This window comes from Phoenix dactylifera, chromosome 2 (assembly GCF_051530095.1).
Source record: "Phoenix dactylifera cultivar Ajwa chromosome 2, Ajwa_hap1_PhDact_Kaust_v1.1, whole genome shotgun sequence".
NCBI classification, from domain to species: Eukaryota; Viridiplantae; Streptophyta; class Magnoliopsida; order Arecales; family Arecaceae; genus Phoenix; species Phoenix dactylifera.
Genome location: NC_143191.1, coordinates 16,025,605 through 16,037,103, shown reverse-complemented (window position 1 = coordinate 16,037,103; position 11,499 = coordinate 16,025,605). Strand labels below are relative to the sequence as shown.

General features: G+C 39.4%; 1 pseudogene across 1 annotated transcript; it reads left to right on the top strand.

The window, feature by feature from the left end:
* The first annotated feature begins 9,047 nt into the window (after window positions 1-9,047).
* On the top strand, window positions 9,048-10,603 carry LOC103697877 (protein RETICULATA-RELATED 3, chloroplastic pseudogene; annotated as a pseudogene). Its single transcript, XR_015975150.2, has one exon. The product of XR_015975150.2 is annotated as a protein RETICULATA-RELATED 3, chloroplastic pseudogene (transcript).
* The last annotated feature ends 896 nt before the right edge of the window (window positions 10,604-11,499 follow it).

Sequence of the window (11,499 nt, the reverse complement as noted above, 5' to 3'; positions counted from 1 at the left end):
TTTCGGGGGTTAGTTCACTTGATAACTTCACATTAATCTCAATGATGGATATATTGCTCCCTCCAAGTGTCATGCCCCAGATCCGGAATATAATATGGTTATGCTACCAAGGGGTACAACCCACATGTTCTAGCTTTTAAATCTATCATAACAAAATATAATAATTAAAAATCTAATTTCATCATCCATTAAACAAAACCCATATTGGTTCAGCGCGTCTAAATCCAACATCAATACCAGACCCATCACTCTCAACATTCAAAAAATCATTAGCTACAAATTTATAGGCAATACTAAAATTTTTCGACTAAATCATCAAGCTTGCTAGTGCAAACTCTAAGATGGGACTAACCTTCATCCCTATTGATCCTATTTGCTTGGAGAGAGAGAAAATAGAGGTATATGAGCGACGCGACTCAATAAGTAAACCTTCATTACCTTACCAAATCAAGCATAAGTTTTTTCATGTCGGTGCATCATCTATGAAAAATAAAAGATATTACAAAATAAATATTTCATAATACAATATATTAAAAATAGGTCACAAAGCAAATCATGCATGAACAAATTATTCATCTTTCATAAACATAGTGCCAAGTTTATATTGTAAATAAATTCGTAAATCTTTCTTTATGTCATATAATCCTATCATAGATCAAAAAATTGTTCACAGATATTCATGCTATGGTCACTATAATATGTGACAGAGCCATCTTCCTAATCGACAAGATATTATAGTTTATATTCGTTACCAACTTTAACCTATTGACAGAGGGCCGTTTTTGTTGGATGCTAGCTTCAGGATGTTGACTGACTTCTATTTCTAGAGGCGGTCATAGCAATTTGAGAGCCTTCAAAAAATTTATATCTTTTTTCTTAAAAGATATACATAAATAGATAAAAAATACTAAATGACATGATTGGATTCATATTTTATAACAAAGCTATTTTTATCAAAGCATTGACGAATATATTTTTTCATAATAAAGCATGATTTTCAAAATATATATGATGATCCATAACTTTAAGAAAAAAAATGATATTTCCACAAATAGATTTTATGCATGGAAGATATGATCATAAGGAGCGCAAGATCTACTTACAAGTTTAAAAACTAGTAAGGAATATAATATTTACTTACCTCTTTCATCTAAGACCATCAAACTTCACTAGGCAATTTAGTTAACCTATAAAAATATTAAAGGTAGAATTAATTCCTATTTAACGATTTTAATCAAATTAAAATAATAAAAAATAGGGACGAGCGTTCGACGATTTTAGGTGGGTCACGCCCGAGCGATTTAATCAATAAATCATAGAGCATAGATTCGATCAGGCCAAGGTCGTTTAACATAGTTCATTATCAGTGGGTTCCATGGAACTTAACAAGGCCGGGTGATCGGTCTAGTAGGCAACCCGGGTACCAGGACAGTTTACAGACTAATTTCAAGGGTCAACTCAGGTTCGTAGATCAGGTCAACATGACCCGATTCTAGGTTCCTTGGACATTTAGAGAGAGAAAGTGGAGAGAGGAGAGAGAAATTAGAAAGAGAAGAGTGGAGAGGAACAAGAAGAAGAGAGAGAAAATAAGAGAGAGAAAGAGAGAGATAGTTCTCTCTCTCCTCATCTTCTTGATGTAGTGGTCGTGGTCCGGCAAGGGCGCAGCAAGCGCCGATGAGGGACAATGGAGAGCAGCCGGCGGCAGCCCACCGGTCGATCGAGTTCGGTGGAAGAAGACCAAAATAGGGGTGGTCTATTTCGGAAAGGACTCCGGCGATTGTTGGCTCAAATCAATGGGAACAAGAGCCCAAATCAATAGGGAATGAAAAGGAAGCTAAGGGAAGAAGGATAAGAGCTTTACCTTAGTTCTGACGGCATCTCCGGCTTCGATCTCTGGCGGGCATAAGAACGACAATTGTGGACTCGATGAGAGAAAAGAGGAGGAAATAGGAGCGGTGGCACTCGACGAAGGTGGGGACTCATCTCGACCGAACTTGCCAGAGGGAGAGGAGAAAGACTCCTCAACAGATATGCGGGGCGAACGCAATTCGCCCTTGCCTTGGGTCGAGTTTGGGCCGGTCAAGTGGACTGGGCCCAGACGGGCTTGCACATTCTTCCCCCCTTAAAAGTGTTTTATCCTCAAAACTAGCTTACTTAAGGCTCAGGCTTTGAAAGAACTCAACCATCACACTTCCACTATGCACTCTGATCAAAACTAACTCTTTTATACCCGTCCTATGCCTATCCCTATGAATTATAAAGCTAAGCTTTTCTACCCACAATCAAACCAACTACTCTTATACCATATTTGTCATGCCTCAGATCCAGAACATGACATGGCTGTGCTACCGAGGGGTACAACCTACGAGAACATGAAGCCAACATTACTTTTAGCTTTTAAATCCATCACAATAAAATATAATAATTAAAAATCTAATTTCATCATCCATTAAACAAAACCAATATTAGTTCAAAGCGTCTAAATCCAACATCAATACCAAACCCATCACCCTCAACATTCTAAAAATTATTAGCTACAAATTTATAGTCAATACTAAAATTCTTCTACAAAATCGCCAACCTTGCTAGTGCGAACTCCAAGCCGGGACCAACCTTCATCCCTATTGATCCTATTTGCCTAAAGAGAGAAAAAATAGAGGTATATGAGCGACATAGCTCAGTAAGTAAACATTTTATTACCTTACCGAATCAAACATAAGTTTTTCTATGTCAATGCATCATTTAAGAAAAATAATAAATATTATAAAATAGTATTTCATAATATAGTATATTAAAAATAGGTCATAGAGCAAAGCATGCATGAACAAATCATTCATCTTTCATAAATATAGTGCCAAATTTATATTACAAATAAATTCGTAAATCATTCTTTATGACATATAATCCTATCATAGATCAAAAAATTGCTTATAGATATTCGTGTTATCGTCACTATAATCCATGACAGGGCCATCTTCATAATCGATAATATATTATAGTTTATATTCGTTACTAGCTTTAACCCATTGACAGAGGGTTGTTTTCGTTGGATGCTAGCTCCAAAGTGTTGACTGATCCCTATTTCTAGAGGTGGTCATAGCAATCTGAGAGCGTTTAGAAAACTTATATCTTTTTCTTAAAATATACACATAAATAGATGACAAATATTAAATGACATGATCAGATTCATATTTCATAATAAAGCTATTTTAATCAAAACATTCATGAATCTATTTTTCATAATAAAGCACTATTCTCATAACACATATACTAATCCATAACTTTAAGAAAAGCATGATATTTTCACAAGCAGATTTTATGCACAGATGATATGATCATTAGGAGCATTCGATGATTCCAGGCGGGTCAGGTTCAAGCGATTTGATCAATAAATCATAGGGCATGGACTCGATCAGAGCGAAGGTTGTTTAACCTAGTTCATCATCAGTGGGTTTCATGGACACTTGACAAGGTCGGATGATCGGTCCAGTACGCGACCCAGGCATCAGGATAGTTTAGAGACTAATTTCAAGGGTCAACTCAGGTTTGTAGATCAGGTTGACTGACCCGACTCTGGGTTTCGGGACATCTGGAGAGAGAAAGTAGAGAGAGAAGATGGTGAGAGGAGAGAGAAAGTAGAGAGAGAAAGTGGTGAGAGGAGAGTAAAGAGGAACAAGGAGAAGAGAGAGAAAATAAGAGAGAGAGAGAGAGAAAGAAAGGGATGGTTCTGTCTCTTCTTCTCTTTTTCTTCTTTTCTTCTTTTTTCTTCTTTTATTCTTGGCAAAACAGAGGATGAAGATAGAGGGTGGACCGATGGCTGTTGTGGTTATGGTCCGACGGTTGTCGTGGTTGTGGTCCGGCAAGGGCGTAGCAGGCGCCGACGAGGTGCAGTGGAGAGCAGCCAGCGATGGTCGGCCGACCGGCCGAGTTTGGTGGAAGAAGACCGAAACAACGATTTTCTGTTTCGGAAAGGACACTGGCGATTGCCGGCTCCAATCAATTGGAACGAGAGCCCAAATCGCAAGGGAATGAAGAGGAAGCTAAGGGAAGAAGGACCAGAGCTTTACCTCAATTCCGATGGTGTCTCTGGCTTTGATCTTTGGCGGGCATAAGAACGAAAACTATGGACTCGAGGAGAAAAAAGAGGAGTGGTGACACTCGACGAAGGGGGAGGTTCTCTCTGATAGAGGAGCTCTTGCGACCCTAGGACTCCTCATTCTGACCGAACTTGCAGGAGAGAGAGGGGGAAGACTCCTACGACCGATATGTGGGGCGAATCTTGGGCCGAGCTTGGGCTGGTCAAGTGGACTGGGCCGAGGCGGGCCTTCACACCAAGAACCTTGAATCATCTGTAATGCTTTCCTTTTAGCCTTGTAGCACTGTGACCTTGAGACAAAGATCTTTACATCCCTGTTGACCTTGTCCTTGAAACCTTTTTAGCTTCACTTATTGTCGGATCTAATGTCCTCTAGAATCTCTCAGCTAAGTATCTAGAGGTCACATTGTAGTTTAAGAAATGCCTTCCCTAACTTTTGAAGGTTTTTATCTGAAAAGTTTCCTCCCTCTGTATGGGAGATGCACGTATCCTTGACCTACAACCCTTCTTGCAAACTGATGTAACAATCCACCTACCATTATTCTGGTAGGTAAAACCAAAACCCTTTTCAATAGGATAGGCCCTGAGGACTTTTTTAAGCATTTTAGGTGAGCTGAACTTCATCCAAACTTTAGTCTTTATAGGACTATTCAAATCAGCATTTTCATTGAACTCTGGGGTATCTTGGCTTGCCAGAATTTTCCGCATCAGAGTCATTCTTACTATTAAGGCTTCTAAGCTTAACGTTACTATTATTGGACTCTAGCTCCTTGCTCTAAAACCCATGGTCACCAAGAATGTCCACCTCAATGTTAAGTCTAGAATTTAGTCCATTTCCACATTCTGCTCAAAAAATCATCATCATGATCGTTTTCAGATTCCCTCATCATTGAGGGCAATAGAAGAGTCACTGACACTACCACTAGAGGCGTCATCGTCAATTCCTTGATCAGCAGGTGCCTTCCCCTCGTTTGAACTTCAATTAGAAAGTCTCTTCCTTTTACTTTCCCTTTTTTAGTTTGACAGGTTTCTTCCCTTTACTTTCCCTAGTCATCCTAGCTTCATGGGTATTGCCGAGTGCCCTGATCAGCACACATTTGAAACATCACATTCACAAACCCTAGCTTTGATGTCTAACAACCGAAGTCAACTTGCCAAACCTGATTGCAGGGTCTTCTTGTGATGTCCGATTGCCAATCTTAAGATCTGCTTGCGATGCACTCTGAGCCTTGCTCCTCTCCTCAACAATGATATCAACAGTCTCATAAAAATAATTAACTTCCTTTTGAGTAGGCTCTCCTCATAGACTGCCTTCTTGTTGATCCAGGATAATTACTAGACTAGATGTGGACAAGCCAAACTTTTAGAGGTCCTAACTTGATTATGGCCCTATTTGGGGGAGCTGTTAATAGTAGAGTTTTTGGAAGTAGAGCAGTCTGAAGCAGAGCGTTTATAAAAAGCTGACCATAAAGGACATTACCAGTATTATATAACAGAGCATAATAAAATATAATATGTATTAATACATAAATATATGATACAGTATAATATTAATGTATTGTAATATAATATTATTATAATATAGTACTATAATATTATGTATTAAAGAATAATAATTTAATATAATATTAAATTATTTAACATAACATATCAATGTATTATGATATAATGTAATATAATATTATATTTATAGTATAATATAATAATAAATATATAAAATATTATAATTATTAGTGTAAATTAATTTTTCATCCTTCTAATGACCATTTATCTCTCTAACAAATTTTCTAGCTAGGTAATAAAATTAGTTAAATAATTACTAATATTTTTATTTATTTATTTATTTATTTATTTAGATCAGATTATTTGCCACTCACTCATTATTTTTTTATTTTATTTATTTATTTATTTATTATTTTATTTTATTGAAATATAGAGGGGTTGCCGGCCATGGGTGGTGGTTGGCATGGTGGCTGCCACTGTGGGCAGCCATGAGCTCCCAAAACAAAAAAAAAAAAAGAAGAGGAAGAAGAAACAGAGGCGGCGACGTTGAGAGGAAGAAGAAGATAGAGAGGGAGAGGGAGAGGATGGGTGAGAGAGGAAAAGGCGGGATGAGAATTTTGGGGAAAAAAAGTGTGATTTAAATGAGAGTATTTTGGTCCAAAAAAGGGCTTTCCGACAAAGCTGAAAGCAGTATTTTTGGAAAGCTCCAAATTGTAGCTTCTCCCCAAAAGCTGTTTTCAGCTTCCCGCAAAAGCTAAAACAGCTTTTCAAAAATTTTACTAAACACCATTTTTTATCTAAAAGTACTTTTAGAGGGCTTGAAAATGCTTTTTGGCCTATATCGAATTTGATTGGGGTGCTCTCTTTTATTTTATTTTATTTTAAATTGGTTAACTTTCCAGCTTTACAATATGGAACCCCCTATTAGGATGTGGCCCACCAAGCGATGAGGGCCTAATTTTCTTTTTAGGAAAGAATTAGACAAGGTATACCTCTCAATCTAGGAAAAATTAGACGAAAACCCTAAAAGCAAAGTCGATATAAAAGTCAAGTTCTATCTTTTATAGAATTATAGCTTTTCATAATTACTTTCACTAGTCATATTTTTGGAGAAATACATCTCTTCTTTTAACTAGAAAAGGAATCTGACCTGAATTGTAAAGGAGCAGACCTAACTAGTATAAATTGAGACTATGTAAGTCACTTTATTATTCATCAATTTAAAAAAGAGGACCTAGACTCTATTTTCATCAATTTTTTATTTTTCTTAATTTTTTAAGAGAACCGAGTTACACAGATTGAAAGAATTACTTCCTTCTCAATGATCGTATCACTTGTGAATATGGTTGAGATGATTGGAGTGGTGACACTTCATCTTTGATAATCTCACTAACCTATACACCATGTTCCACATTTATAACCGCTGCTATTATGCCTCTGATAACCTGTAGCAGCTCCAAGATATCTTTATCACTTTGTAAAGGCTTTAAGCCAACCTTAAAACAATGGTTGCCAAAGGATTAGGTAGTAGAATATGGTGGAATATTGTAACCTAGCTTCTTGATCATATTCTCCATTTCAATGGGAGTCATTTCATCAAGATCATAGTTGTTGTAGTGCTTGACAAGACCACTGTAGTGAATGTGAGGAAGGAACTTTATCTCACCACCATGGTATACCTCTACGGTAAATAAATCCATTTCATCATTCTATGACAATACAAACCTACAGCACAAAAGGTCTTATAAAATGCCTTCCAAAACCTCACAAATATTTTACAAAGTGACTGCATCATAGATAATTCATGACTAACGTATAAAGAGGGCTACAACATCATTCTCTGTAAGCAAATAAATACATAAGGAAGTATATCATAAACAAATGCAAGCTTTGGATAAAGAAAAACTCTACTAAAAAAAGCTAGGCTTCTTACATTTGTTAACTAAACATAGGTTGCATAAATTAGGCAACCAAATGTACTTTTGATAACTATCACCAATCGCAGTTGGCCAAGCTAATTAAAGTAAGTATAAGCTCTTAATGAGCCACCCACCCACCCATTTTGTATCCACTAGGACATATGACTAACAACATCTAACATAAAGTATCCACCGAATGGCAGAGAGGAAGATTTACCATTTTTGAAACAAATATACTGCAAAAAGGGAAGCAACCCAACACATTTTCTAATTAAGGCCTATGTTTGGAAGTAACACTAGAATTGCATTTTAGAATAAAAGAAAAAATAAGGGAAGGGCTTATCTTTAGGGGCTCGTTTGGTTCGCGGGAAAAGAAGGGGGAAAGTGTGGTCAACGAGAAAGTAATGAGATGCCTCTTGTTTGGTTGGAGTTTTCAAAGGAGATAGACGGAAAAGTTGTATTCCCATGGAAATATAATTCCCACATTTCATGGGAACGTCTTTCCCATGAAAAATATGGAAAATTTACTTTCCCATGAGGCGGGAATGACTCTATTTTTACTTTTTTCCAAAAAAGCCCTTCAACATTAAAGAAGTATTAAATAAGTATTAAAGACCTAATTTTTATTAAGAGCATAATAGGAATTATACATAACTTTTTTAGGAAAATGAATGGCCAACCAAACATAAGCACTTTGAAAATTTGTCACTTTCCCATGGTCAACCAAACATGCCAAAAGTACTTTCCTAGGCATCCTCTTTCTAGAAATTTGTTTCTGAGGAATCATATTTCTAGGAGAAAAAATGCTTCCCGCGAACCAAACGAGTCCTAAAAATTCGAATTCAAAATTTTTGGATTTTACGGGGTTAGGATAGCTGAAGGATCAGCCAAAGTCTGTGAACTAGGTCACTGAGGTCAACCAATCGAGTAGAAGAGATGACCCAAGAGTTAGAAATTTCTTAATAATATTGAAGGTATTGTGTCATTTTAGATAGTGAGTTAATAGCATTCGGTGTTAGGTGAGACTCTAGATTACATTGCATCGCCTAATAAATTTTAATAAAATTTAATTGAAAATGTTTAAACGAGACAGATTGGAAATGAAACGCATCCTAAGCGGTTGTTTCATAATTTTTCTTTTTATGAATTAACGCAGATTAAAAAAAATATATTAAGGTAGAGTGAAAAAAAAAGCTATATTCCACCTTGGACTATTGAACGTTCCCGGGGTAGACGTCTAAATGCCCTTAAGTTACTATTTAATTACTATTAGAGCGGCAGGAAGTTTAAGGGTCTGAAGGGCCCTTTTGCCAAATAAGTCGTCCCAACTACGGCCGGCTTGTTTGTCCGCAATTCCCTGGCAAACAGCAAGCAATATAATAATCCACGGGATAAGGGACACGTATCCACCGTTTCTCAGGCCTCATAGGCTCATACCAAATACATAACAATGGCACGCGCCATGTGTATAGTTGAGTTTATAGCTGTAGGCCATTGCTATAAAAAAACCTTATATAAGTACCAAAATATTTCGTAAAACCTAAGATCCTCTCTCTCTCTCTGTCTCTGTCTCTCTCTCTCTCTCACACTCTCGCCGGCGAAGCCCGCCGCCATGGCCGCCCAGCTCCGCCTCTCGCCGCTTCCCAAATCCGACGCCTCCCACCTCGCCGAATTCCGCCGCCTCCCCGCTGGACTCCCCAAGCCCGCCTCCATTCCCCTCCGTCCCTCCGCCACCAGCGCCGCCTCCCTCTCCCTCTCCCTCTCCCTGCTCTCCCCCCGATCCTCCAACCCTAACCTCTCCCAAAGCCTCACCTCCCCGGATCTCCCCGTCGTCGGCGGCTCCGGCGACATACCACCCGCGGGCTCTGGCGGCGGCGGCGGCGGCGGAGGATGGGGCTCCGACGGTGCCCCTGGCGATCACCACCATGGGGAGGACCCCTCCTCCGATCGCGGCGCTGGCGGCCCCCTCGGGCTTTTCCTCGAGGGGTGGCGATCTAGGGTTTCCGCCGATCCCCAGTTCCCCTTCAAGGTCCTCATGGAGGAGCTCGTCGGCGTCACTGCCTGCGTCCTTGGCGACATGGCCTCCCGCCCCAACTTCGGCCTCAACGAGCTCGACTTCGTCTTCTCCACCATGGTCGTCGGATCCATCGTCAACTTCGTCCTCATGTACCTCCTCGCCCCCACCGCCGCCACTGCCGCCACCGCCAGCTCCATTTTCCCCAGCCACATGTTCGAGCCCGGCGCCTACTCGCTCCTCTCTCGCCTCGGCACCATCGTCTACAAAGGCGCCACCTTTGCCGCCGTCGGGTTTGCGGCGGGATTGGCGGGGACGGCGATCTCGAATGGATTGATCTCACTAAGGAAGAAGATGGACCCGGAGTTCCACTCGCCGAACAAGCCGCCGCCGCCGGTGCTGAACGCGTTGACGTGGGCGCTGCATATGGGAATAAGCAGCAATCTCAGGTACCAGTCGCTGAATGGGTTGGAGTTTGTGATGGAGAAGGCGCTGCCGCCGGCTGGGTTCAAGGCGTCGGTGGTAGTGCTGAGGAGCTTGAACAATGTTCTTGGTGGGATGTCGTTCGTCGTTCTCGCGCGGCTGACGGGGTCGCAGAAGGTGGAGGGAGAGGAGGAGAAGAGTGAGTTGAAGGAGAGGTTGGTGGATGATGGGGTGGCGGCAGATGGTGGAGATGTGGTGGTGCAGAGGAGTGAGTCACAACCTAAGTAAGTAATTTCGAACTCCTCTTCTTAGTTTTGTGGAAAAAATGTTGAAAATTCAGGGAAAGATTGATTTTTAGCCAGGAGTAATAGGGTTATGTAAACTGGTTTTCTTATTGAAGGAATGGTTGAAGTTAGGTGTGTCAGGCTTTGACTGGTTTCATGAATAATGAGTTCGGGAGATTCCACTTTCCACCTTAGTTTCGTCTTTATAGAGTTTTGAACGAAAGGAATTTGGTCCTTTTTAATTATATTGATGGAGACGCATTTATGTTTAATTTTGATATATCTGCAGTTTAGATTTTTATTTTATATGAGATATTACTTGGTTTAGGCAATCATGAATAATTTTAGAGCTTCATTTGATGAATTGAGATATGTTCTGATTGGTTATGTTCATCAATTATATCAACTATCAACTATGCAGTTTCTATCATTAGTTCTTTCTGAGCTTTTGATCTTACCGGCTCTTCTAGGTAGTATGTCTGAGCTTGACTGAAGAATCACAAGAAAGATAGTGAACTATCGTTTACCTTCCTATATCTAATCCCTACTTCTTCAGATTCCATGTATCATGTAAAACATATTTCCCAGTGCTTTGACACTACATCAAACATTTTTTCCTTTAGAGTTTTTATGTCTATAGTTCATTTCCCACTTAGCAAATGAAACTCTTGCATCCCTTCCAATGTTATGTGGAATTAAGGCATATATCTGCGGAGCATAGGATGCTGATAAGAGAACACAGAATATGACACTACATCAAACATGTTCTCCTTTAGAGTTTTTATGACTATATTTCGTTTTCCACTTAGCAAATGAAACTCTTGCATCCCTTCCAATGTTATGTAGAATTAAGGCATATATCTGTGGAGCATAGGATGCTGATAAGAGAACAAAGTATTTTTTTTTATTAGATCTGCCAGCGGCCTTTAGAGGATATTGTGCACTATGGTGCTAATGTTCTGGAAGATATGACAACTGGGTCCCACCAGTGCATGTAGGTATTTTGTAGACCAGTCTAGGGTTTGTGTACATGAAACTTGCTTTGATTAGTATTTTGAAACATTACTAGCATTCAGCATAAAAGAAAAAAGTAATGTCTTAATCTGCAATTGAACCTACAAAATCAAAACCTTATTGTCTCATTGTTGATATAAAGTTGTTAAGGAACAAGTTTGCTAGAGCTGCATTCCTCTGTCAGTGCTCTTTGGAAGCCCAAAGGAGCCCTAGTTATGGCAATTTTTTCCTCGTAGCAATGAAAAT